This window comes from Aquila chrysaetos, chromosome 9, assembly GCF_900496995.4.
Source record: "Aquila chrysaetos chrysaetos chromosome 9, bAquChr1.4, whole genome shotgun sequence".
In the NCBI taxonomy this organism is placed as follows: Eukaryota; Metazoa; Chordata; class Aves; order Accipitriformes; family Accipitridae; genus Aquila; species Aquila chrysaetos.
The window spans coordinates 25,931,050-25,955,530 of NC_044012.1; the positions used below are offsets into that span (position 1 = coordinate 25,931,050).

General features: G+C 42.4%; 3 long non-coding RNA genes across 3 annotated transcripts; 1 reads left to right on the top strand and 2 right to left on the bottom strand.

Annotated features, from left to right (window-relative positions):
• Positions 1-4,895: 4,895 nt before the first annotated feature.
• LOC115346145 lies at positions 4,896-8,229 on the bottom strand. Its single transcript, XR_003925030.1, has 2 exons — positions 8,081-8,229; positions 4,896-6,222 (listed from the first exon to the last, which is right to left on the bottom strand). It is a non-coding gene; the product is annotated as an uncharacterized LOC115346145 (long non-coding RNA).
• A 4,033-nt stretch (positions 8,230-12,262) lies between these two features.
• LOC115345992 lies at positions 12,263-13,935 on the bottom strand. Its single transcript, XR_003924983.1, has 3 exons — positions 13,893-13,935; positions 12,763-13,146; positions 12,263-12,726 (listed from the first exon to the last, which is right to left on the bottom strand). It is a non-coding gene; the product is annotated as an uncharacterized LOC115345992 (long non-coding RNA).
• A 1,913-nt stretch (positions 13,936-15,848) lies between these two features.
• Positions 15,849-17,298, top strand: LOC115345991. Its single transcript, XR_005933177.1, has 3 exons — positions 15,849-15,895; positions 16,415-16,798; positions 16,835-17,298. It is a non-coding gene; the product is annotated as an uncharacterized LOC115345991 (long non-coding RNA).
• The last annotated feature ends 7,183 nt before the right edge of the window (positions 17,299-24,481 follow it).

Here is a 24,481-nt window from a genome sequence, read left to right on the forward strand (position 1 = left end):
CCTGAGAAATTAAGAGAAGTAACAAAATCATCCACCACAGCAGGCAGAGATCTTTGCAAGGGCAGAAGCTTTGAGGGACCTGTGACTCGTTGACCTAAAACCTGCCAAACTGGCTAAAAACTTGCCATTGCAGCCAGTGGAGAGAGTGGGACATTCCTCCAAAAATGCAGAAGAGCAGCCAGAGATTGGAGGTCCCAAAACCTCCTTTTCACTGGACTACAGAGGGAGTCTAGCTGTCTGGCTTAGCCCTAAATTAGGTGCTTAAAGCAAATCCCTCCCACATTTTGTCTCACTTAGCACAGAAAGTCTTCTTCGGGGGAGAGAGAGTTGAGTCTCTGTAAGCCTGAAACATGCAGCAAGGAGCTGTAATGATAAAACAGTAAAAATAATGGACAGGAGAGAGTGAATTCCTGACCACTCTTCAATATGATTGACACCTTTCTGGGGAATCAGCAGAAAATTCCAGATTAGCACTTATGGACTTGTTACCTTATTATGTAGCCTGTAAATTCCAGTAATTGTTAGATGCTCCAGTTATATTGGACAACCTAAAGGGACAGATACTGCACAAATGCAGGCCATGAGACATTGCCTTTCCTGAGGGGTTTACTTCCTATAAGCATAAAATAATAGCATGCAAAATTACAGGAGACAGATTTATAGAACTAGTAGTGATAGTTATATTTAACAATCAATAGGTGCAAGAACAGCAGTGGCTGTTAAGAAACAGTGCTCATGCCAATCCTTTTAAAGCTGACTTTAACACCATTAGCAGTGCCTTTACTAACATTTCCCTTCAACAGTCCTGCTTCCTCTGGTCAGTGGTTTGGTCTCTAGCACTTATGAGTCAGCAGCAATAACAAATGAGTAATTTATAGCATGAAAATACAACTTTAGGGATGAGTTTCCAGTAGTTTTGATGATGGTTTGCTGACTGCTGCCAGGGGAAACTGAAGTTGTTTTTATAATGGGGAACATGTGCATTGTCCTTCCAGATCAGACCAAACCAGCTCCTCCTCCCTGACCCCCTGCATGCCTTGGAAAGGACAGGATGGGCACACTGGTGCACAGCCCCTGGCTCAGGACCCCAGGAATGTCCTGGCATACACCCACAGCTCAGGCTAGATGCTGCAATTGTGTGCGGCATCAAAGGCTTCTAAAGAAAGCCTAAGAGCCAGAACTGATGAACTCTGTAATAACATATTTATTGTCCTCCAAACACCCATCAATTAGAACCGAATAGAGTCACCACTGGGACGGATCCCAGGCTGTCATTATGGGGAGCCTTCAGCCTCTGATTGTCTCACAGCTCTTTCCCATTCCTCATCTCATTCCCAGGAAGTTAAATGGGCTTCCTAGCTGAGTTTCAGGAACACCACAGTGTCAGAGAAGCAAACACCCTGGCACAACCCTCCCAAAGTGCTAGAGAAAAGCAAAGTACAACATTGAAGCATCCTCCAGGCAGCAGCAACATGCAGTGCAGCTTCTTCCACCCCAGTGCTGGCTCCTGGCCATAGCCACCCTCTCAGCTGCATGCATAGGTGAGGGCTTGGCCCATGGAGTTGAAAAAAAATCCCCCAAAACAAAGTCAAAAAGTTTTGATTTAACTGACAATGTGACCATCAATTCTAAGGCTTTCAGTCATAACCTCCTTGGGGAAACATCACTAGTGTTATGTTTTAGAGAGAAATGATTAGTCAACACTGGGGTGTCTTACTCCAGCAATTACCAGGATGGTAATAACCCCGCACGTCACCACAGTTAGAGAACCATCATTGTTAACATCTCCTGAAATGCCTGTTCTAAGCAAGCCCAAGACTTTCCCAGGCTGTTGCTCCAGGCATCTTTGTAGTGACTCATCATAATCTAGAGGTCGTTTTGACGCACTGGCAGCAAACTTGTCAACAAAGAGAAAAACAGGAGTAGATTAAGCATAGAAACACAAATATTCTTTATGGCAAGGAGTGATGAGTAATTCCAGGGCAGAGCTCCATCCTGACCTTTTCCAATTAAGTGCAGCCACCATCACCGTGAACTTTGTCACCATCCTGGCTTCTCCATGTTAATTACACCATGCCTTTTTCTCTGTCCACAAATAGGGTTTGATCCACATGTACGGAACTTGTTGTGGTTAGATATGGGTTTGGGTGGTGTTCAGCTCCAGATGTGCATGTTTGAAAGAATATTTTCAAGTCAGGTCTCTCTAGCTTTCTTATTTGGCATACATCTATTGTTTATGCCACTTTAGAGCCTGGTAGTTGACTATTGTAGGCTGGCATAGAATTGTTACAGGGAGGGAATAGTAACTTGCATCATGGGAGGATCTATGTCTTATGCATTACCTTTGCAAAATGGTATCTTTCGGTTTATTAGCATGTCTTACTGACTCAGGTTTTGGAAACGAAAGAGTATTGCCTTGAAGATTTGCAGGGCTGATTCATGTGCAAAGATTAAATCTTGATGATGGATATGGCATTGTGAGCACTGTACTTGCCCAAATGTGTGGTGAAACATTCCTAACTGCTTTGAAAATGTTGTTTGCTCAGAATGGAATAATTGTTGATACTTGCCAATCTTTTTAATACATTCACAGTATTGGCCTTTGTATTGCATTTTATTACAGCTGTTCTAAAGAATAAACATAGGCATGGGTAACCAAGTGCATTGCTCAGGGCCAGGTAACCTTGAAGAGGAGTAACATGAAGGTGAAGGCTTCTGCACTCACCCCATGGGACTTTTGTGGGGCCCCACACAGATTCACAGGGCCCAGACTTTCCAAAGATTTCATAATTAAAAAGCTGTTTTGAAAGTTTGTCACTTACTGAGCATCCCTACCTCAACTGTAAATATGAATCAATTCTCCTCCCAACGATCTTTTTTTCTTTACTTGCCTAGTTTTTTCTTGCTGCCAGGTCCAAACTGTCTGTTATTTCATTTATATCAGGGCAGACAAACATTAAAACGTAGCCATGGTGTTTAGGAAATACTATAATTCATATTAGATGTTTCAAAAGATAGCAACACCTGAGTCTGATCCAAGCTTCTCCATGGAAGCAAGTCATTTAGCTTTAGGGCAGCAATTATCTTTTCTATAAAAAGTGACATAATGATTACTTACTTTCCCTAAAACATTAGCGATGGCAAAAAAGTGATGAAAAGCAAAACAGCTGGGAAAGTGATAGGCAGCAGACTTGGAACTGTCTCATGGTGTACACAGAAAAAGAGATTAAGGGAAGGGTCTGGCACAGGCTTATCACTGGGCTGATCTTCATCAACAGGCATTGACGAAGACTTTGCAGAGGCCATGGCATACCAGCAGCTCTCCTGGGATTGCAATTGGTAGCAAGGGCTCCAGACAACAACCCAGGCCACTTTAATGGCTGGTTCATGATGACTCTGGCCAGGAGCACGTACCTCGACTGCCTGGAGCATGCACCTAGACTTGCAGATAGATTTTGCAGTCCCTGCTGAGTTGCCTTCACATCAGGGTCTGAGTCAGCCTGAGCTGATTCCACAGGAGGGCAGCAGCCCCAGCACAGAGCTGGGCGACCAGACCTGCATCCCAGCTGGGTTCTGCAGCCCCATGAACCTTGCCCCATCCCCGCTGGAGAGACCAGCCTGCCCCAGAGCACCTCCCCCCAGGCTGGGAAGGGACCTGAGAATGAAGAGGAACCTCCAAATCCTCTGATGGAGACATTTATTAATTGCCCCATCAGACTTTCCCAGCCATGGAAAGATGGGTCCCTGGCTGTTGCCAAGTATCTTTGCAATGGTAGCTTTGGTGGTTTATCTAGACCTGGTTTATTGCACAGGTTTTCCTGTTTTCCAGTGTTTACCGCTCTCCTCAAATACCCGATTTGTTTAACCTCTAGGATTAGTTGGGTTTGCGATGGGGTGCTGGGGAGACAAGGTTGCTAGTTGTGAACATGCAGCGTTAAGTTTTTCTAGCCTGATAGCTTGGGGCTTGACACGGTTGCTATCTGAGTGGTTTCCCTAATAAAACACTTAGGCTGCTGGGTTTTTAGCTCTTTGAACTACCAAACTCTACTCAATAGAGGGATAAAAACTAGTTTGTTTAGGTTTTTTAAATGTTAAAAAACCAGCTTGTTTTAAAATGTGGTCACCTAGAGAGTGAACTTGCACTTCTGGAACTACTGAGATGAGGGGTCCAAACGTATTTTGTGAGCCCCTTTCTTAACCTTGGGCTGATCGGAAACAGCCCTATGTCTTGATCATTGACATGAAAGGTTTCGTAAAACAAAAGAAAAGCAACTTTATAGTGAAAATCATCAGTTTACTAGAAAAAAATATCCTGAGAAGATATGGAGATAAACGTGTGTGAAATCATGACCTTTTTTTCCAAATAAGTTATTACAGAGTCTTGGGGAATGTAACCCAAGTAATATACTACTAACATTATATTAACATACCACTTTACATGTGTAATACATCAGTGCATGTCTGTGAAGCACCCTGACTCCCTTTGTTCTGCGGAAGTCTTGGGATATTTCTGGGTGGGTATAATTGCAAGAATGACATGGTATTTCTTAGGCACCAAAAGACCATGAGTTAAATAAGCAAACATATGTACGTAGCCATTATGGAAGAATGAAATTAACATAATCTTTAGCATAAAAACAGCATCTGAAATTGCTTGGCATCAGCAGGACACACCTGACGTCCTAAATGGCGTCTGCCTAGAGGGATTCACTGCTGGCACCAGCCAGGCAGATGTAGGTACCTGGAGCTTTGACCAGGACATCCAGCAGCAAGTAAGAAACTGGTGCTCCAGGTCCACATGTGACTGTTAACACTTACATGTTAAAAAGAGTTCTTTGCAAAAGCAGGCTGAAAAAGTTTTGATGCAGAAATATGAAGAATATCTTGAACCTGGCTCAGTTCAGTTTGTTTATAGAAAAGAAGGCCTCCAAATAGGACTGGTTATGAGTTAGAACAGGATACTCTAAAAATATACATTTTGCCATAATCTAGAGGCATATACCTAGAAAATGCAGAACCATGTTTCTGTGAATGGGGCTTCTGCTCACTGGTTTCCAGACTGCAACCTGGATTTTACAACTGACATAAAATGTGGCGTTTTCACACAGGGGCCTGCAGAGCAGAACCAAATCCTTAATTTTACCTGAGCATGATGTTTTGAGTGGTCTAGGAAGAGTCTCCAGGCCATCTTCTGTTCCTCTATACAAGGCTGAGTGTCACCAAGAGAGTATTGCAAATAAGTAGCAGAGGAAAAAGAAGATTCAGAAGGCCGATGGTTTGATGCAGCAGCATTTTAATGTAGATGCAAAGTGGAGTAAACATTTGCAGAAAGAATAATGCAGACTAGAAAGAGCATATTTCTAGAGATAAGAAAAGCTAAAACCAATTACCTATTCCAGTGTGACACATTTCATCAACATGCTCACTTTCCTCACTCTTGCTGAGTCTGACATTCAAATCCCTATGTGTGCTTTGTTTTAAAACCATGGTCAATGTCAAACTGGGTAGAGAAAGTTAAAAGCACAGACATAAGATGCAAAGCCACAAGAATAAAGAAAGCATTAATCTAAGCTAAAGCGCTATATAGGAAATAAATGTAGGGTCCTGGTTTTCAGGGGTGCTTCCCTCTCCGGTAGCCATGCCTCTAGATCACATGCCATATTCTTTCACATCTTTGCTTGCTCTTTTCCCGTGACTATTCTTTGTTTTAAGCTGATTAGATCTTCTTACAGAAGCCCCTCTGGCAAGGATGCTTCCAGTGGGTGGAATAGGTATAGGAGCACTCTGGCACACACTGGGGAGCGCAAGGGGGAGCGCACTGGGGAGCGCACGGGGGAGCACACTGGGCAGCACACTGAGGAACACACTGGGGCTCGCACTTTGTCGCAAACTGCGGGGCACACCGATCGATGCAAGGCTCTACGCACTCAGCACCCTTCTGCGCCGAAGCAATCCCCACGGCCGACTCTAAGGAGCCAGCCAGCTCGGCTGACTCCGTGGAGCCCACAATAGTTTCCTGCGGGTAGGTGGTGAGGATGGGTCCTGGGAAGGTCACAACCACAGGAGGTGGGAATATAATCACGCGGGAATCTGGGCAGGTGATGACACAGGGCTCATTGCAGGCAGCGGCACGGGGCTCGGGGCATTTCACATCACACGGGACAGAGCATGGCTCAGTGCACAGAGTTTTCTCGCAGGACATCTCTGAGCTGTGCTGTAGACCTGCAAGGTACAGGAAGGAGCAAATATAAAACCAAAGGAGCCAGTAGGACAGGATCAACACTTGAGCTAAGCTAAGGTGAACCCTGAAGAGACACAAGTTGTTAGACAGATCGACATCCATCCTGTTCTGCTTTGCTTTGCTCTTCTCCTCTGGGACCTTTCAGAACCCAATTCCTTCCTGCAGACAGCAAACAACCTCTTTGGGGCTGCTGCTTATATATTATCTGCTTTCTTCTATGTAGTTTGGACTCCAGAGGTGGAATTCAGTAAAATTAGGGTAACACAGCACCAAGAGTTGTAGAAATGGAAAACACATGAGAGGTTTTACTCTATCAAATTTACATATTCTCTGGGCTAAGCAGACAAAGAGCAGAAAGAGGTATATAATCCCTATGTTGTACATGAGGGAGTCGATTCCACAAGGATACCAAGTACTATGGCTTTTAGCGCAGTTTGTTTGTAGCAGGTGGATTTAATACAGCATATTTAGTATCAGGCTTACTTAGAAGATTCAACAAATAAGATCCTTTTGCAAGATCACAAGGAAAAAGCTGAAGCCCAGCAAAAACCTGAAAGCAGACCCCCTAAATTTAAATTTCAGAGGGAGTAAAACTGTTCATAAACCTGGACTGAATTCTACACCTTCCTTCTTTCTTTTGAAATAAATTGAAGAGTGGGAAGATAATTTGGAAAATGTCTTAAAACTACATTTCAGGATGTCATTCTAAACTTATCCAAATCCCAAATCAAAGCAACACATGAAGGAGCTAGTTAATATGTTGTTTCAAATTAAATGGAATATTTCCGTTTCAGACAAGGTGATTACTTATTTTTTGTCTGAGCTACATATTTGAAAAGCCTGGGTGGGGCTCAGTTTGACTCAAGCAATTTTTCTTGGATTTTTTTTTCTTTTGTTGTTTTAGACACAATGCCAAAATACCCATTATTCACCTGAACTTCTGACCTTAAACCCTAATCTAGACACTACCTTCAAGTTCCCACTCTTTCATTCTACTACATCAATTAATTCTATGTTCTTGAATTGACCTGCAAATCCCTCAGCAGAAATAAAGCCAGAGAAAACGGAGAGCTGAAAAACAGACCTGAACACATAATGTGCAGTACGAAGCATTTATAGTGCATAATATATTCTTACACAGCCTGTGGAATGTTTGCATAAGACCACTGCTTTGCATAAAGAGAACAAAAACACCCAAAACAACTTCCCAAGGAATATACACCTTAAGTAGACATTTTCTGGGTTCCCATTTCTTCTGCATAGCTGTACTGACAGACGATTTAGCAGAGCCCTGGCCATTCAGACTGACAGTGAGTGCCCAAGAGGGTCCCAGGTGGGGCATTTCCAAAGTCAGACCAGGAACTCTGTAGGGCCACATCCACAGAGACGTTGTGTCCTAATTGCTGGCTCCAGTCTGAAAGGTGACTGCAGCTATCTCACTATCTCATTATTTATATGGCCTATCTCAATATTTATACATGATACCTCTGTCCAACATTAGATAAAAATTGGAAGCCACAAGGTCAGAAAACCACTGCCAGATGTATTCTGCTGGCTAAGATATTTTAAGGTTACCTAAAGGCTATATGCATTAAATTTCCATAAAGTAATGGAAGTAGATGTTGTTAATATCTAGATTTCAAATGTATTTTTAAATCTCAATCCATCAGTGCCTCTGAATGAATAATTAGCAAATGACTCTTTCATGAAAATAAACTCCTCAATATTGTACAGAATCAAAGAATATTAATCCAAAATTCATCCCTGAGGTAAACACAAAGATTTCAAAAATTATACTTCTTTTTTTTTAGCAAGAAGTTATATCAGAATCCAACTTACTCAGTTCACCGAGGAGAAGTCAAGAGAACCTGCTGGAAGGTTTCTGAATCATGAATGGTTTTATATACCTTCCTGGACCACCAGGCTGATGCAAGAAAATAACGTCATATTTGTGCGTTAGGTTCCATTACTCCCCAAACAAAATTTGACATGTAATTACAGTAATTGTTTTGCTTACTGTTTGTGTTGATTACCCTATTCTCACCAGCACGTGACTTGCACAGTCCCATCCCCGGATTCCTTTCATTTCATGGTTTTAAGCATCAAACCCGCTCTTGCAGCCCTGACGGTGTGAAGGCAGCCCTCAGGACTGAACTCAGGCTTGCACCGGAGCCCTGTCAGTGCTGCAGCTGGTCAGAGGTTCTGCAGGACTTATCCATGCAGTTCCTTAGAAAACAGGAGTTTGTTTTCCTTGCTTAACATCATGACCTCCAAGAATGCATAAGAGCCTAACCTAGTATTAGCAGTAAGTGTGCTTGCTAGTTTAAAGCTTGTTAGGACATGTTTATAGAAACTGTAGTCACTGCATGACTGTAGTGTCAGGATTGCCTTGGAGAGACACTCCTAGCAGAGCACAGCATTGCCTGTGGTGGCCTGGCTCCTCATTTGATGTTCCAGTCTCTTCCAAGGCAAGAATATAAAACAGTGTCAGGGCTTGACCTGGCAGCCATAGCCACAGTTTAGCATGAGAGGTCTCTTCCTTTGCAATATGATCGCTGGCCAAGCCCAGAAAGAAACATAGGGGGAGAAAGCTCATTTTGGTTAAAGTGGGATGGTGAGAGGGATCCAGGAATTGCTCAGTCTGGTTTGGAATAAATCACTCTATCCTGAGTCCCTTTCACAGTGGTTATGGTCACAGCTGCATCAGAAAAATACTTACGAGCGTGGAGAAGTGTGCTCTGGGAAACTCACGGTAAGTGAACAATGCTCTGGCAAAGCAAGCAAAGATGGTCATTCACTGTTTAACATACCAGTGGGCCAGGAAAAAGAGGAGCAACTGATTTATTTAAGATTGCTCAGGAGAGCTTCAGTGATACAGAGGATTGAGAGTTACAGTACCGATTTTTGCCCAACTTGACCTGCTGTCATGAAGCAGCAATTCATGCCATGTTTGAAGCACAGACCCAAACCCCTCAGGTGATAAGTATAACACTATCTAAATCAACAAATATGCCCTGATTTGGAAAAGTGACTATTTGGCCAACTTGTTTTAAATAGTGTGATCAGGATAACAAATGCAGACCTGGCTTTTAATGAAAAAAAACCAAAGGGATCCAAATTCCCAAGGTGTTTATCATTGCCTGATTCAGAGAACCACATGGGTGGCCCTGACATATATATTTTAAAGTGACGCTATGATTCAATACTGTGGAGTTTAATACTGGCAGCCTGTTATTAACATCATAGCGCCACAATACTTTGGATATATAAAACATTAGTGGGTGTTTGCAAAACTACCTGAAAGCATTTCCTCAGAACATTTCCAGTAAGTGTTCTTGCCAAGAGGATCCTCCAAAATCACTCTGCTTCCAAGAGATAATTGATAGCATAGGAGTTGCAACAATAATAAGCAAAAAATGTTGTATACACATGGAAATGAGGGAGGGGAAATGAACCCAGAAACTGTTCAATGTGTGCATGTACACATTGTTTGGGCTGGGAGGTCCCACGATCATGGTGACAACCAGAACTGCTACCCAGCCAGAGCTACACACCTAACTTTTACCCACTGTTCTGGAGCTATGCAGGGGAGATGAGACGTGCTGCTGAGAGCTGATTTGAATAGTATCTGTCAGGTGCTGTTCTTATAGGTGCAGCCCAACACATCAACCTCTAGCAGCTTTGGAAAAGTGTGGAGTGGCTGGCATTCATCTCCAGCTCCCTTCAGCAGTGCCAATCCTGCCAGGCAATTTTTGCCATGACTCCTCCTGCACTCTTGCTAACGCTCAGCTCTCATGGCAGCATCCTCCCGTAGCTTTTGCCCTGTATTTGGCTGTCTAAGAGGCATTTCCAGTTTCAGGTGTCTATTTTTTGCTATGTTTCTGACTCAGAGGCATTTCCCACGAAGCCTCATGGTAGGAGCATGCTGCAGGAGGAGCCACTCTCACCCTCCTGGCATGAGCTCGCTTAGCCAGAGCAGCTCCAGAGGGAGCTTTTGAGTGAGCCCAACTTTCACATGCATATATGCATTTATTCTCTTATACGTATTTATTTATTTACATGTATAAAATCAGTGATAAGTAATTAATTGTACAATTGCTGTTGGTAAAATATTTCAGACTTCAAACTGGTGAAGTAGCAAATGCTGTTGTGAACAGTTAAATGAAATGAATATGAATTGCTTTAGAAGGTCAAAATTCTTCAAAAACAGTGCTGAGCAATGCCAAAGGCTTAAAAAAAATCATTTGGGAAAAAACAGAGTTATAGGAAATCATTGTGGAAGAGAATTGGTGAGGTTGCCCAACTTATAGACTCCTCTGAATTATTCCTAGAAAAAAATTGTCTAAGCTGTTCTTAAAAGTGTTCCAGTACTGGGATTCCATCATCTTACTTGCAAATCTGTCAGCACCTGGCTGCTCCTGCAATTGGAAAGTAGGGTGGATTTTTCCCTAAAACTAATCTCAGTCATCTTTATTGCAATTTAAGATGATGACTTCATCTCTTGTTCTTCCACTGAATAAAGGGGATTTTATTGCCGTTCTCCTTGAAGTAATGTTTTAATATTTTAGATTCCTTCTTATTAGCCTCTCTAAGATAAACAAATCAAATGTGCTGGAAAGTTTCTTTGAAATAAGACCAAGAAGACATTTAAACAAATGCAAGTAACCACAGGGCGGCAGGGGGAGATTTCTCTAATTAGGAAACACTGTAATTAGAGAAGGAAGAACGTGCAAGCATTTAATTATAACTATAATTAACTATTGGAATAATTTAGCAGAGATGAGTGAATCCTTACTGACTTTAAATCAAAAGTGGGTGTTCAGTCAAAAGGTTTATGATAGTTTAAAGAGAAATTATGGAGTTAAGAGAAAGTACTGGGTAATATTTTCTGGTTCATATTGTCCAGAAGATCCCTCCTGGCCAAAAAATCTGTAAGCACGAGAATACAAAATATCTGTTGTGACTTAAAGTGCAATGTGGCACCAGCACCCAGTCTCAAAACTTGTCGCTTCCATGTTTTCATTCCAATTGATAGAATACCACAAATAGTGGCAAAAGATAACCTATGTGCACATATGCCAAGAGAAAAGAATGTATCACAAGGTTTCTGATTAAATTTAAAAAAATATATTGAAGGCTATACAATTATGTAATAAACTGTACAGTTATGTCTATATTGACATTTAAATTTTGTCTACAGTTCTTATAAACACAGTAGACCTAGCTTCAAGTTAGCTAGTGTAGCTCCTTTTGGCATCAAAAGACTTTCTTTCCATGATCTCAAAACCTGGGCAGACATCTGTGATTCACCTTCCTGCCATTGTTGCTTTCACTAGGCAGGTGAAGTCTGTAAGGACTCATTGCTTTTGCCTTGCTTTTCTCTCCCTTGCCTTCCAGACCTTCATAGGCATAGAAGAGACAGCAGCAAATCATATGTATTAATTTTGTATCTCCGTTTTTGTCTTTTCTCTTATTCACATTAGGTTTTACACAGACGCCTCTATGTGCTTCAAGTTAGTCGGCAGAGTAGACCGACGACGAGATTCATAAGGATGAGTCATGTTACAGGGAAGTATCTTCATAACAATTAAAAGGAGCAGGGAGCACTAAGAGAGACCTGAAGGACATGTGTGCACACAAATATAAATATTCAGTGTTTCTTTAAGAAAAATCTAAAAACCAGAGCCCTTCACATGAAAGAATTATTATGTTACAATTAATTAAAACTGATATTGTATGTTCCTGTTTTCAGGAGCAGCATGTCTGCCACTAGGTCATATTTCTAGGGAGGCATCAGCTGATTTACCAGTTTGATTCTATGCCAGGTGACACTACTAGCAAATACTAAAGGATGTGGTGCGAAATTTATGTTCCCCTCATCAAACACAATGTGACAGTGTGATAAAGAGGCCAGATTCTCCTCCAGGACACTCACAGATTTCACAGGGCTATTGCTGAATTACCCAAAAGATTACTTGAAAACAAGAGTTACAAGGAAAAAAAAAAAAAAAAAGGCTTGAGTTTGAATGCAACATAGCTTTAATGACAGGGAAGCACAGGATATGTGGTGAAGACAGTCACGCAGAGCACAAAGGACATTTCCCTGGGCTTTGGGAGGTGATGCAGCTCCACGCATGCCAGCAAAGTCGATCACTTGGCCATCACCGGGTTGCAGCTTCCCCTGCCAGGCTAGCACAGCCCAGGGCTGCTGGAGCAGGAGACGTTGCCCCTTCAGAAACAACCGGAGCTACAGCTTCCTCCGCCAAATCTCCTGTAACTAGAGTAGCCCCCACCACTCTGAGAGCTCCCCCCACCAAAGCACCGGCCTCCTCCCAAGGAGCCCCCACCATAGGAGCTGCCTCCTCCACAGGAGCCCCCAAAGCCCCCACCGTAGGAGCTGGAGCCAAAGGATCTTCCACCTCTGTATGAGCTCCCAAATGACCTGCTTCCTCCATATGAGCCCCCAGAGCCAAATGAACTACCCCCTCCGTACGAGCCCCCCATTCCTAGGGAACTGCCACCTCCGTACGAGCCCCCCATCCCCAGGGAACTGCCCCCACCATATGAGCCACCCATCCCTAATGAACCGCTTCCTCCATATGAACCCCCAGAACCAAATGAACCCCCTGATTCAACAGAGCCCATTGGCCCTGAAAACCCCCCAATGGGTGATGGGAACGAGGTGCCCACGAAGCTCTCCTGAGGGCAGGAGCTGAGGATGGGGCCTGGGAAGGTGATGACCACGGGCGGTGGGTAGATCACGGCACGAGAGTCCCCACAGGAGGTGACGCAGGGCTGGCTCCAGGCATTAGCGCATGGCTCTGGGCAGGTCACCTCGCAGGGTGAGGAGCATCTACTGCTCATGAGCTGGCCTCCTGAAGACATCTTTTGTGATGTAGATAAACCTGCAGCATGGGTTAAGGAGTAAAAGTAAAATGTATATGCAGCTCTGTGCCTTTATGCAGTCTCCTTGACAGTACAAGCTGTATGTTTCCTGATAGAAGGGATTATTTTCTTACAAATATGAGAACTACTCTTGTGGAGATATCTAACCTTATTCCATCTGAAATACTGTTCTTCAGTGAGGTTAAAGCTAAGTAATATAGACACAGATACAACTTCTCTTGCAGTCAGTAAGGAATATACCTTTCTAAAGCATCTTTAGCCTTTCTTCATTCCGATACCATGTTATTGTCTTCCACCACTAACCTCTAGTTCTGTTAAGGACAAATCACTAATTTATTCATCTCAGCTATTGGGTTCTTTTGGAAACAGGTTTGACAGACGCTGTAGTTATAAACAGAAATCAACAGTGGTTCTTGCCATATATGTGCGTGTGTGTCTGTATATACACGCATATTTTAATAAATGTCAAGCTGTATGTTGTTAAGTTGTAACCTCCTTATCAAATTAACAGCATTTAATTGACACTTTCCTTTTGTGGTTTGGAAGAACACAGCCTCACATTTTAAGACCTGCATCTACCAATGGTTACTGCTGAATGGCTACAAAAAACTTATCTGCTTAAGAAATAAAAAAAAACTGATATTGCTAATCATTGCAGAGTACTGACATAGAATTCATTCCCCAGTTAAACACTGATAGCAACATCCCAGTTAGTATAAAGAAACTTAAAAGAAAAAGTACTTACCAGGCTCACGGAGAAAACCAGACTGAAGAGAAGTTGTTGGTGAACCTGGAGGAAATGCAGTGCTTTTATATACCTCTTCAGACTGCCACCACGATATGCAACACACTTCTGTACATGGGGCATAATAGTTAGCCAGCAAAACATTTTGCTGAATAAGCTACTTCTAATTGTAATAATTGTTTTGATAACTGATAATGATTAGTAAATCAGCTTCACATCATACAACATGCGCAACACGCCCTTTGTCTTACTTTAATCCTTAAATAGTTTTTATATCCATTTTATGACTAGTGCCATCTCCCAACCTCATTTGAATTGCAGTGGAGATGAATTGAGCTCCATTCACTTAGCCAGGTAAAGGCATCAGTCTTTCCTGTAAGCAAGATGAAAACATCAGTTTGGCATTGTCAGGAGAAATATTTTTTGTTCTGCAGCAGATTCCATTTAAATTGAGAATTGCACAGAGTTGGGAAAACTACAAATTTATAGTTCCTCAGATGGGAGAGGTCATTTTTTCTTCCTGTTTAACATCCACCCAAGTAACTGCTTACCAAAGTGCTTAATCAAATGCCCACTGTCATCCAAGTAAGTGCAAGGAAGCACCATGTGAGAACATGGAGCAATTTTATTATCATCCTTCTCCTTTTGTCACATTTCAGGAGACTTGCGATATTCTAGCAAGACACACTGCTGTTGTCCAGGAGGCATCATTTGAGAAAAAATAAAGTCTTTTTGGATATGGAATGGATGCATGTAGATTGTATAAAGGTGATTTAACCTAAACCAAAATAAAAGCATCTTAAGAATGGCAAGGACTATTTTTGTCAAGAAAGCCACAGCAGTATTCCTGGACTAGTACTTAAAAGCCTCAGATATTAGGAGACAGAGATAAGAGTGCATAAATAGCAAGAGATATCTCTAAGCAAAATTTCCTTTGTCAATAATCAGAATCGTAGTGAGAACACTAGATGTGATCAATATTTTTGTGCGGTTATAACAGAGAAACATCATGCAGGTTAGTGTGCAGTGATATCAAACACCCAACTTAAAATGTTTTGTTTCTATATCAAAGCAAACTCAAGTAATGCTAGATTTTGACTCTCAGTCATAGCTGTGGGAGGAAAGCAACTGCAGTCTATCGAATCTAAATGGTTGGGTTTTCAGCCTATTTTTATGTTTAATGTTTATACCATTATAAATGGTATATATTTATATTTATATATTAAATTCTATGTTTAATGTTTATACCATTATAATGTTTATTTCATGTTTATATCATTTATATCACCAGATTTCTGGTATTTTCAAGCCCAATTAGAAAATAGAACACAGGGAGCTTATATGGTTAAGATCTTGCATCAGAAGGCAAACGAGTTCTGTCAGGCATCAGTGGGCAGCCCTTGATTTGACAGTTTTGCTAGTCAGCAATTCTTTGTTAACTCCTAAGTTAATGTGAATCTTCCTCATTTCCTACAGTTGCGTTGAGAAATATCAATTTACATGAAGAACCCTGGGCACTGTTGCTGTTTCTCACATTTCAGCACCACTGGCAAGCAGTAGCACTTCTATTAACCACCTAACTATTTGCAACAGAGATTTTGAAGAAGAAAAGTGGAATAGTGTGTATTAAACCTGTTTATCGGCTTGATATAACCCCCACATGCATCTATACTCATTCCAGCTTCAACTCCAGTGAGGGCCAGGGACAATATCAGCTGCTAGGTGACTTTGTCAGGGTCAGAGTATAAAACAAAACACAAGGTGTGTAATGCTTGTAACGTGACTTGGAATTAAGAATAAAGTTGTGATCACATCACCTAAGAGAACAATTAGAACAATTAAAGAACTAATGCATACAGCAAAACATAGTCTGACAACGCGTAGGAAGCTCTTGCACAAAGCATGGCTCACGTCCCACTGGTGGTCTGAAGAGGTATATAAGAGCTCTCTGAATGCTTCAATTTCGTCAGTGACAGCTCTTCATCTACACTTCTCCAGACCTGGTGAGTTGGATCTCCTTCATTCTCTATATGAATCATTAGGAAAATATTTTCAGTATTTAACTGAGGACTTACTTACTTTTCTGCAGAAAATGCTTACATTTTCTGATAAGCAATGCCGTTTGCCTTTTGTTATACATTAATTTTTATAGTCATTTAAATGTATGCCTTTGTAGACACAGTTGATGAATTATAAGACTACATATTCACAGGAACTTGGATCAATTCAATAATGTCAGTTAGCTCCAGAGCCATGTATTATAATCCAAAAAAATCTTGAAGATAAGCTGCTTCCAAAGACACATGGAGTTTGGCTTTGCTCTCCATGATTACCAGTATTTCTAGAGCAGCAGAAAGTACTTCGGGAAGTATCAGGTGTCAGTGCATGCATGTTCAGAAAAATGCAGGAAAGAGATAAATGCTCTTCTTCCATCCGTTTTTCATGCTTGTAAAACATGTCAGAGCAAGTTTTTTTCCCTCTGGCATTTGGGCATTGTACTTATGCTTTATCTGCTGCTGCAGGTTTATCTACATCACAAAAGATGTCTTCAGGAGGCCAGCTCATGAGCAGTAGATGCTCCTCACCCTGCGAGGTGACCTGCCCAGAGCCATGCGCTAATGCCTGGAGCCAGCCCTGCGTCACCTCCTGTGGGGACTCTCGTGCCGTGATCTACCCACCGCCCGTGGTCATCACCTTCCCAGGCCCCATCCTCAGCTCCTGCCCTCAGGAGAGCTTCGTGGGCACCTCGTTCCCATCACCCATTGGGGGGTTTTCAGGGCCAATGGGCTCTGTTGAATCAGGGGGTTCATTTGGTTCTGGGGGTTCATATGGAGGAAGCGGTTCATTAGGGATGGGTGGCTCATATGGTGGGGGCAGTTCCCTGGGGATGGGGGGCTCGTACGGAGGTGGCAGTTCCCTAGGAATGGGGGGCTCGTACGGAGGGGGTAGTTCATTTGGCTCTGGGGGCTCATATGGAGGAAGCAGGTCATTTGGGAGCTCATACAGAGGTGGAAGATCCTTTGGCTCCAGCTCCTACGGTGGGGGCTTTGGGGGCTCCTGTGGAGGAGGCAGCTCCTATGGTGGGGGCTCCTTGGGAGGAGGCCGGTGCTTTGGTGGGGGGAGCTCTCAGAGTGGTGGGGGCTACTCTAGTTACAGGAGATTTGGCGGAGGAAGCTGTAGCTCCGGTTGTTTCTGAAGGGGCAACGTCTCCTGCTCCAGCAGCCCTGGGCTGTGCTAGCCTGGCAGGGGAAGCTGCAACCCGGTGATGGCCAAGTGATCGACTTTGCTGGCATGCGTGGAGCTGCATCACCTCCCAAAGCCCAGGGAAATGTCCTTTGTGCTCTGCGTGACTGTCTTCACCACATATCCTGTGCTTCCCTGTCATTAAAGCTATGTTGCATCAGTATGTTTGCCTAATGTTTTCTTTTTCACATTTTCACCTATAAACTACTTTGATTATGAAACATGTTGCCAGGAAGCCAGGTGACAGCTGAAAAGTTTCTGTCTTGTCTTTAAGAGACCATCAGGCCCCTTTAGCTGCCAGCATGAATGTGGAGCAGTGGAAAATGTTGCACCCTGTGACATATTTCAGGATTCATGCCACTGAACTGGAACTCTGCTTCCTGACCATGTGTTATTATCATACCTCCTACCTGCGGAGCTACATAATGATTGCAAACAAATTATCTAATTGTTTTCAAATTGAGCCTGTTTATTCAGTCATATTAACATTTTGCTTGGACCTGATGAATTTCTTGTCTACAATCGTTAAATAAATCACAGATTAAAATTCCTTAACTTCTTTAAACATGGGGAAACTTAAGGAATTGCTTAATCGTGTGAGTATCCTCTAAATTCTGGGGTTTTTTTATCTCCAGAAAAGCTGGCAATTAAAAGTTTTGTTATTGCCATTTTCACCTTAGTTTTAACAAAGAGATAAAAGTTAGATTTTTCAAAGTGGGACCAGGAATCTATGACAGGGACATTCTGTGTTCTGGCTCTATTAATAGTCCCTGTGCTTCAGTTAATCCTTTTTGACTTTCCGAACATGAACAATTCTGTAGTTCAACATGAAGCATGAAAAAAAAAAAAATCTTTCTTTGGTTCCTGATCTCCCTCGTGTGTTTTCCAAGTAACATCAAATGGAGTAGAGCCAGGTTTTAACACATCTTTAGCATTCAATAGACTTGGAGACTCACCCATTGGTCTTTTTACATTTCTACTCCCAGCAATAGCTATGGAAAACAACAACACAAGGCATTATTTCTGGTCTTGTGTCACTCATCACTTATGAAAGTCTCTCTCGCACACCCCTGTGATATGAAAGCACATTAGGCTGTCATATAAATGCAGCCCTTTGATGGGGCCACAGTCAAAAGAAATTCCTAAGTGTCTCCAGGTATTTAACACTGCAAGTTCAACGTGACAAATCTCAGAAATCAAGTAAGGCTTACATCGTTGATTTTCTTTGGTTACCATTCACAATCCCCAGAGAAATGTATTTATATATTGGTTTGCATTCTTTAGGCAGTCTTGATAACATATTTAAGTTGCCTGAACCTTCAGACATCTTCAGGGAACCACGATAATTCCTATAAACTGTTTCTAAATGAAATATGGTGACAGAATGGATGAACAAACAGACTCCTTCAAAAGTAAAGAGTTGGGCTATACCACAGAGTGTAAAATAAAAAACCTTATGAATTTCCAGTCTTCAGCTGACCATGTCTCATCCCTTACAATTCTTTTTTTCTACACTTTTCCCCATCAGCCAGAGAGAGATAATATTAAGCAGCCTGACCTTTTCTGAAAAGGTCTTGTACATGTGACGTTTTAAATCTCATTCCTCATTTGACGTGAAATGGAACAGCTGCACTGATGAAAAATGCTTTATCTGAGGGTTGTCTGTGGCAAGTGACTTCTGTTTGCTATCTGTTCATACACCAGCACAAAGTACTGAGTCATCAGCTTCAGAAACCTCGGTGCCCTATGGAGAAGCTGTTTTGTGTGCTTAAATTTTGAATGCTTCATTCAACTGTCCTTTTCACAACACCTTTATTACTTAAGCAATTACTATCATATTACCATAAAAACACGTAATTGTTGCTCACTGGTTATGTAACCAGCTCTAGGAAGCCTAATGAACTAGTGCAAAGGATAGGACCAAAACAGTCTTGCAGAGAAAGAAAAGCTGAACAAAATTTGATGATGCAGGAGGATTTTAATAGAAACAAGAAATGGAATACACTGCAGAATGACATGGCACACAACACAAAGCAGACATTTCCTCAGTTCCAGGGAAGGGCACCTCATTCACTGCGTACAAAGCGTCCATTTTCCACCAGTAGTTCTTCTCCTGTCACAGTTTTGACAATCTCTGTGTCAGGGCTTTCAAATTATTATTTTTTTTCTTACATTGGCACAATGAAAATAGGGATCTAGCATTATGAGATGATTAACAGAAGTTGTCATTAATAATAGACAAAGTGAAAAATGCAAGAAAGAAGTGTGGGCCCAGTTTTTGGAGGTACTGACCAAGGGTGACTCCCATTGATGCAATGGGCTTTCGCCATCTCTGAAAGCCAGCCCTGGCTCCGGATCTGGATCTTGCATTTTCATCTCCTAAGCTGTTGGGCAGGTATTCAGGCTGCCTTAGAATGAGCCACAGTTTCCAAGGCGGGAGCCACAGCTGCTGCTGTAGGACCTCCTGCTGTAACAGCCCCCCATCCCTGAGGAGCCTCCAGAACCAAAGGAGCCCCCAGATCCAAAGGAACCCCCCATCCCTGACATGCCCCCAGAACCAAAGGAACCCCCTATCTCATAGGAGCTCCCAGAGCTGTATGGGGTCAAAGCACCATATGGCTGGGGAAACGATGTTCCCACAATGCTCTCCTGAGGGCTGCTGCTGAGAATTGGTCCCGGGAAGGTGAGGACAACTGGTGGGGCATACACCACAGCTCTGGAGTCCCCACATGATACCACGCAGGGCTCAAGACTGCTGGTGTAGGCACATGGCTGTGTGCACGTCACCTTACAGGCAGGCAAGCACCGGGAGCTGATGTTGCAGTACATTGTTCTCAGGGCTTGATGTGAAGCTGGGAAAGACAACATGTAGTCAGGAAACCACCACAGTCTGGTGCCAATGGGTGCCCATCACACGTGACAGCAGTGGGGTTAGGTAGGCAGATTAGATCCTTGTTCATGCTTCCTGTTCCTCCCTCAAGGCCTGCTGTCCTGTGATCCCTTTCTTCCTCCCTTCTTACCCCTGTGGAGGATGCCTAATACTTTGTTTATTCAGTAGGGTGTAGCTTTATATTTGCATCTCAAGTTTTGAAAGACGTAAGAAAAAATAAAGTAACCCTTAAATTTTTTTAAATGTAAAATTGATTCTTACCGCTGTCTACAAGTTACTGCAGTGAGTCTTCTATGAAAAGTAAGATTTCACTGCAACATCTTACCTCATTGCCAAAATCACAAAATACAGACACAGGAAAGAGTCCTCATTTAAAACTACCACTACAGAGACATGACAGATACAAAATTATTAGCTTAAATCAAACTCACCTAGAGCACCAAGACAGGAAAGTCAGGAGAAGTTTTTAGGAGACTCCTGAGATGTTCCTGCTTTTATACCTTTTTGCAAGCAACTCTAGGGATGTGAAGCATCTCATAAAATCTCTAGCACTTACCAAACTATGGGTTTTCCTTTCTGGTTGACTCCTCTAATACCTGTAATTATTTTCATAGTTTCTAATTAGTAAACGATCCACAGACCTACACAATATGACTCTCGTATAATAAATTTGAGCCTTCTATTGTGTTGAAATTGTACAGCCAAATTCCTATGCAATATCATTCTGCTGACTCACTGGATTTACAATGGAAACTGCTTGACCCCTGCTTACTATTTTTTGCTAACGATTTACCAAGAAGGGACCCCCAGAAAGATCAATCCTGCAAGTCTGCTTTCATGAATGGCCTGACCCTAATGCTGCGCAACATAAGATAATTTTGGAGTTCAACCTCACTTTTAAGTTTGAGATCCACCTTGGAGAAAAAAGAACTGGTGATCTTTGGTTATGCCCTTGCAGTGGCTCCACTGGCACACTCATCACAAGGCCCTAAGCATAACATCCTAAAGTGAATTTTGACACATACTTGGGTAAAACTACTCAGAGGGCTCAGAGCTTAAAGGAGATGTCATGTGTCACTTCAATCCCATTTACCTGTGTTTTGACAGACTTTTTGCAGGGCCTTGTCCCGGCCAGCACTCAAGAATAATTTGTGAGGTCTGATTCTGTCATGGTGCTGTATCATCCATTCAGTCAATAGATACAGGTGGGGTTGCAAAGAATGCTGACCCCCCCATCCAAGGTGGGTTGGATGATTCCTTTTGGGAGGTATTATACCTGAATCTAAGGCTTACAAATAAATCGTGGGACCGACACATCAGTAAGCCACCTTCCTTAAAGCCATTAAAGAGGAAGTAAACAGAGATCAACTCCTGTTTCAGTTGGAACCAGAATGATGTCAAAAGGATTTTTTTCCATTATATTTGAGACAAAAGGAAGCTGCTGCATGTTGGAGGCATGTTACTCAAAGTAGGGCTGTAAATGGATCACTAATTATGAATTGAAATGAAAACAATTGCAAGGCTTAGAAGAGTACATTTTTCTTGGTGACAAGAATTTAGTGAATAATGGGTGGCCTCATATCCTTTCTGTTGTCTAAGAAAGTATATTAAAAGGTAAGAACTAAGAAATCTTCTATTATTCCAGGTCCACTGACTTATTCCTACAAGACAACAGGGTAAGTCTAACTTCATTGCACTTCTTTGTAGCTATAGGATGCTTAAAACTTACTTTATCTTGCAAAATGCTAGCAATTTTAGAAAAGCTGAGGTAAAGAGAAGAGTAGATTTAGCAAGAATTCTTAGAAAATCTGGGGGAAAGGGAAGAACAGAGCAAGGAAGATTCTGTTACTTTCCTCTGGAGACTTTCTGAAGTTACAGACAAATCTTCCTGTAGGTCTACTTTGACAAGAGAATGAATGGGACTTTTCTGAACAAGTAATTGTATGAGGATCAGGTAATTTAGTCCCAGGGAAAAGAGCAATATCTTTTGAGAGATTCAGAAGAATGAGAGATATGGATGGTGCACAAATGAAGAAGAACTGAGAAGCATTAAAAGGGGTCAGTCAGGAAGGAAATAGCAGGGAAAAAGGAAACTGAGGGAGGGTTGAACTGGGAGTTGATGAGCAGCTGGAGGAGAAGGACAAGGTGCTTCTGGCTCACACTGGGAACCTGTTGGCACCTGACTGTGGTGGTTTCCTGACTGCATGTTGTCTTTCCCAGCTTCACCTCTGCTCCCCAAGAATGATGTTGAACAACATTAGCTCTGAGTGCTTGCCTGCCTGTAAGGTGATGTGCACACAGCCATGTGTCTACAGCAGAAGCATCGACCCCTGTGTTGCATCGTGTGGGGACTCCAGTGCTGTGGTGTACCCCCCACCGGTCGTCCTTACCTTCCCAGGCCCGACTCTCAGCAGCTGCTCTCAGGAGAGGATTGTGGGAACATCATTTCCCCAGCCATATGGTGCTTTGACCCCATACAGCCCTGAGGAGTTCTATGGGATGGGAGGTTCCTTTGGTTCTGGGGGCATGCCAGGGATGGGAGGCTTCTTTGGATCTGGGGGCTCCTTTGGTTCTGGAGGCTCCTCAGGGATGGGGGGCTGTTACAGCAGGAGGTCCTACAGCAGCAGCCGTGGCTCCCGCCTTGGAAACTGTGGCTTATTCTAAGGCAGCCTGAATACCCGCACAACAGCTTAGGAGATGAAAATGCAAGATCCAGATCCGGAGCCAGGGCTGGCTTTCAGAGATGGCGAAAGCCCATTGCATCAATGGGAGTCACCTTTGGTCAGTACCTCCGAAAACTGGGCCCAAACCTCTTTCTTCCACATTATGCCTCATCGTCAATTGATAGCAGTTTCACATGATGGCTTCTCTCCTTACATTCTTATTAGTCTTGTACTATGTCCTTTCTGGTGGAGTGGAAATGCTTCAGAATTTGCAAGTGGGACTTTGCTGCAAAGATTTCAGCTTTAACTTGTCAATGATAAAAGGCACTGCACATTACATGATGGTCTGGCTGCCTTGGTACTACAGAATAGACCATCAACGAACTGCACCATTCTATACCATAGCACTTATTGTCATATTAAAATCTTATTGAATCATATTACTAGCTTTCTGGTTTTCCTTTTCTTCCATTCTGCTTTACAAACTAGTTTTAGTGAAATTGAACTCAGTGGGAGTCAAAATAGGAGGTGGAGCTCCATGTGTGTAAAGGGAAGTAGAATTCAATACCCTCATGCGTGGCTGCATGAAAGCACCAATCTCACTGTTCTTTCTGTGTAGGGGAAGTATTTCTACACATTTTAGTGGCTGAGCCTGGAAGGAGTCGTTCCTGAATACTCACTTCAATTTGAGAACATTTTGGATAATGTGGTTTGCAGAGGATGAGTGGTAATTGTACCTACATTCAGCTTCATGCAGTTGCACTCACACAGTATTAAGAGGACCACAGTCAGCGATTTGAGGCTGAGCCAGGAATGTCTATATAAACTACTATACACACATGTGACTTCAATGAAGGTGATGCCTCACAATTTACAAAGGAGAGTTACACCCACACACAGTTCTTACTCAATAGACTGAGGAATGAAACATTGAGTAATGAGAGTGAAAATTGCTGGGGCATTGCTACCACAATCTTATCTGCAGTATGCTAGAGCAAAGTCAGATATTCCTGAGCTGAGACTAGAACTAGAGTCACAACAGCTAATTCCTTTGGTACTTTAGGACCCCAGTGTGTACGCACACATCTCTGCACATGTCTTCAAGTGGCTGAGATTACCAATTCTGCACTAGGAGAAAGGATTTATACCCAAATAAAAGCAATCCTGCTTTTTTAACAATCAAAATATATATTACTACTTAAGTCTGTAGATTATGATCCAACTAGCAGAACATCATTACTTTGCTTGATAGGCTTCTCGTAAAGTAATGCCATCACCACTGGGTGATATAATACAAGTAATATTCTGTTAATGTTGTGGTGCAGCACACTGCATGCATAAACCCACAATATGACTAGAGCTATTTGAATATTTCGCCTAAGATTTTCTGACTGAAAATCCTGTTTCATCAATGGGCTTGCAGACATATTATCTTAGAGATCTGGGTAAAAGATATCAATAAAAAAAATATTTAAAACCACATGCAAAGTTGTGGTGGAAAAATCTGTTTCTCAGGCAGGTCTGGCACTGATTGTGCATGAGGCACTTTGTGATCCTTAATTCTGAGAGAGAACAAGGGCATCCATCTAGCTTTTGCCTGAGGGATCACATGGTGATGCTTAACAAGCTCAGATCATTTACTACATAAATGCTTCAATTAAGTTAACAAACCACAAGGATTAAGATAATCAAAGGAAGGAAATTAATGTTATGCTTGGCACAGCAGCATTTGCTCAGCCTACACACAAGCCCTCTCTTGTCACAAACAGCAACACAATGGAAATGGCTCCTAA